This window comes from Amphiura filiformis, unplaced genomic scaffold (assembly GCF_039555335.1).
Source record: "Amphiura filiformis unplaced genomic scaffold, Afil_fr2py scaffold_100, whole genome shotgun sequence".
In the NCBI taxonomy this organism is placed as follows: domain Eukaryota; kingdom Metazoa; phylum Echinodermata; class Ophiuroidea; order Amphilepidida; family Amphiuridae; genus Amphiura; species Amphiura filiformis.
In genome coordinates, this window is record NW_027305564.1 from 176,579 (window position 1) to 180,618 (window position 4,040).

Here is a 4,040-nt window from a genome sequence, read left to right on the forward strand (position 1 = left end):
GCCACGTTCATTGTTGCTATTTAAAGCTATATATTTTGATAACCAACTTTAGTGCATACACGACCCTTGGTGGATTCAGGCGGATTCCTCCGGCGGTGTTTGCGAAAGATGCTGCAAAGAAAATCATAGAAAAACAAAAATAGAAATAATTTTTATGACAATAAACATTTCCAATGAATGAATGAAAATCAATGGTCATCCCCGGAGTCATCCGAATTAGTTCAACATGTCGAACATGCCCGCGAACATGAACATTCCATTTTTTCAGTATCTAGTCACTGAAAGGTGGTCTTAACACTGGAATTATGGAAAATGTTGTGCCTCATAAATTTTCTGCTAAATTGTTGATCGACAGTATACATATACATATTTTAATAGAAAAGACTTGATGAATCCATCTGGGAGGTAAAAATGCTAATTTCTTGAGAAAATCCTAAAAAATATTAAAAACTAGAAGTATCTAGGATCAACTTCACAAAAAATATTTGGGCGAAAACAGGGTTTTTTTATGATTTTTGAGCAAAATTTAGCATTTCTTGATGACTTTAGGTGGAAATTTCACAAATTTGGTCAAAATTTTGTATTGACCTTGGAAAGAATCTGGATGTCTTTCAGGTTTCACTGAGGAATTAATCATATCAATCAATTATAACTGTAATTATTCAAATGAAAAAGTGTACTTACAAAATATTTTTGCAGGTCATGCTGGGTTTTATGTCTTGGTACTGATGTGCTATTAGGAATTTGGTCCTCGAGAGTCTGATTTGTAAAACATTCCTCGAATCTTTGGTTATTCTTTTGTGACAGATTTTCTTGAATGATCTTGAAATCCCAATTTGAAGACTTGCTTAGTTGCAGAGCATATTCCGTAAACGTGGAAAGGCTATAAACATAGGGACCTATATTGACCGAATTCTCATCAAGTTTGTCGCCTAGTAGGCCTATATATTATAGGACCTATATTCATGATAAGGCCTTGGTCTGGTTCATATGAAGTTCTATAGGCTTAGCCCTGGTCTCATGGACGTGTGTTGGTCTGGAAAACCTTTAAGGAAACCTGAAAAAGGTAAATGTAATATAAAATTTTAACCAATATCAGGGATTTGGACACAAATATAATTTGATATCAGAACAAATCTAAGATTACAGTAGTATCTCTGAAGACACAGGTTATTTTATGAACAGATTCATTTTAGTTTTGGAAATGGACAATGTAATTGTATCTATGATTTTTATTAATCAAAACAACGAAGTATAATGGTCATTGCAGCCTCTATACTGTTTAAGGTTTTAATCAGGGCTGCAGTTGGACTATTCATTGAATATTAAAAGAAAGAGTATTTTGCAAGTTTTAACTCCCGGAATTGGTCTTGGTATTAAATGGGTTATAAAGTCATATTAGTCAACATAATCAAAATGTACTTACAACATACATGTAAATTGGCCATTGTATTCTTGGTACTGCATGCGTCGAAACAGAATTTCATCCTCAAATCTCATTCTATAGTATGTTATTGTCAATATTTGTAGCATGTTTGGTCGATGACCTGCCCCGTTGTAATATTCCATAGTCTTGGTGTAGCCTTCTTCTGTCCGATGAGGTAGAAGATCGTATACAGCATCGTACGATACCAAAGCTGTCGACTGTGCCATGTCCCCTGGGAGCTGAGCCGATATGTCTGTGGTTGTTATAATATGTGAGATGTGGCCTATACTCCTGCCTTTTCAAGGCTGAAAATCTTGCCAGGTGATGGGGTCTCGTTGCGGCGCGGCGGTGGTGAATGGAAGGGGGGGGGGGTAGTGGAGTAATTTCCACTACCCTGTTCCTGTTCTTGACATTTCATTGGTAAAGTTTTTGTTCTTCAAATTTCTTTATACAGTAACAATATCAATGTTCGTTATTCAAACACAGTCTTCTAACTCTTCTACACTATTTCGTTTGTTCATTGATCAAAATTTAATTCATATAAATTATTCAAAATTCCTTTAAATATCATGTTCCTATTTCTTTGTTTCTAATTTAATTCATATATTATTCAAAATTCCTTCAGGTATCATGTTCCTATTTCTATGTTCCTTATTTGATTTCCACTACCTTGTACTTGTTCCTGTTCTTGATATTTCATTGGTAAAGTTTCTGTTCTTCAAGTATCTTTTCTGTAATAATATCAATGTTCGTTATTCAAACTCAATCTTCTAACTCTTTGTCCCTAATTTAATTTCTACTACAGTAATAATATCAATGTTAGTTATTCAAACTCAGTTTTCTAACTCTTCCATACCATATCGATTGTTCATTATTCAAAATTCTTTTAAAAATTATGTTCCTATTTCTATGTCCTTAATTTGCACTATCCTGTTCCTGACATTTCATCCATGAAGTGTCTGTTCTTCAGGTTCCTGATTACCAGATTGCTAATACCTAATCGCGATGAATGTTGGATTGTGGTACGAATAATATGTATTAAGTACAGATGCATAATATAATGCGGACATGGTTTTACGTAGATATGATCAAGAAGAGTGCCACCAGCAGTGGTAGGATCTGTGATAACTTGATGGTATTGGCTTAAGGACTGGAAATCATTTGCTCTACCTCCCATTAAATTGTGATTGAAGTCGCCAACAAATACTGTATAATCTGTATCCAGTAAATCAGTTTGTGCAGTGATGTTATTCATTTCTGTACAAAATGTGCCCGCACTAGTTCCAATGGGTTTGTATATTACGGTAATTAGCATGTTTGTGTTTCCATGTGTCCTAATTGCAAGTGCATCACATACATTGTTTGGAATTGGCACTACTGTGTAGTTGACACCATTTTGAATGTAAATTGCCACACCTCTGCCTCGAGTAGAATGTATTGCTTCTAAAGAGTAGCCTTCTATTACAAGAGAGTCTAGGCTACTACTGTCTGTCAACCATGTTTCTGATAAACAAATAACATGTGCTTTCCTAATTTCTGTATTGCTCTTCATGTCTTCGATGTGTCGATGTAAGCTCTGTATATTATGATGAGCAATTATGAAATACTTATTCTGATCGATGGGTAGCATAGGATTGGCATTGGATAGATCACAAGTAGGCATATCTGCAACATATCGTGCTACATCTGGATTGCAATAGATCCGGGAAAAATCACAGTTGGTTAAATGCATTCCCTCTAAAGTTGTCACTCGACTAAGTGCAACGTATGCCATTGATTCTTTGAAACATTTCATAGAAATCACAGCTTGTTCAGTTGTCAGTCCTTGGACTTTGTGAACAGTAACAGCCCAAGCAAGTTTCAATGGAATCTGTTCTCTTGTGGTAGTGAAGTTTCTTCCTTTCAATTGAAATGTTTCCTTGCGTGGCATTATAGCGACACACGATACATACTCAGGTGGTATAACTTGTGATGATCGAGCCTTCCTTCCAATTTTGTCACTGTCAAACCTGACATAGACAGCCTGTGGCATGTTCTTGGAGTTACCGAATTCAATTCCTTTAATGGTACCAGATACTCCATTACAAAGACCATCAGGAACATCAATGTTAGCTATTAGCATAGTTCTAGCACCTACTGCTAACTTCAGATAAGGTACAAGTGATGTGTCGTCTTTTCGACGTGATGTGTCATGTGGTGTTTCGTGGACTTTGATCACTCTGCCACCCTTTTGGTCAACGTCTTCTGCTTTGATAGTAAATGTTTCCGTGTTTAGTGAAGCTAACTTTGTTTCATTGTGACTGTCAACATCCACGTTGAGGTAAAACAAGTGTAACGCGTCAGAAGGTGCTTGACGAATGTGCTCATGAACTATGCGGGAACGTAAGAGTTCCTTGTCTGCTTCTTCTAGTGGTTCGTTTTTTTTCCGCACGCGAAGTCGGTTCAGCATTTGGGCAAATATTGCATCATCCCGCTGTCGCATTATTTCAGTTAGTTCAACTTTCTCAAACAGTGAATTCCACAAGTCTTTCAAGGGTTCTTCGTGTGGGAAACACAAAGGTGTGGGTGGACTTATCGGTGGTAATTGAAAGAAATCTCCTACTGCCAGGATAGA

General features: G+C 36.5%; 1 long non-coding RNA gene across 1 annotated transcript; it reads right to left on the bottom strand.

Annotated features, from left to right (window-relative positions):
• LOC140144933 (uncharacterized) lies at positions 1–1,735 on the bottom strand. Its single transcript, XR_011857962.1, has 3 exons — positions 1,427–1,735; positions 685–1,057; positions 1–111 (listed from the first exon to the last, which is right to left on the bottom strand). It is a non-coding gene; the product is annotated as an uncharacterized lncRNA (long non-coding RNA).
• Positions 1,736–4,040: the final 2,305 nt, after the last annotated feature.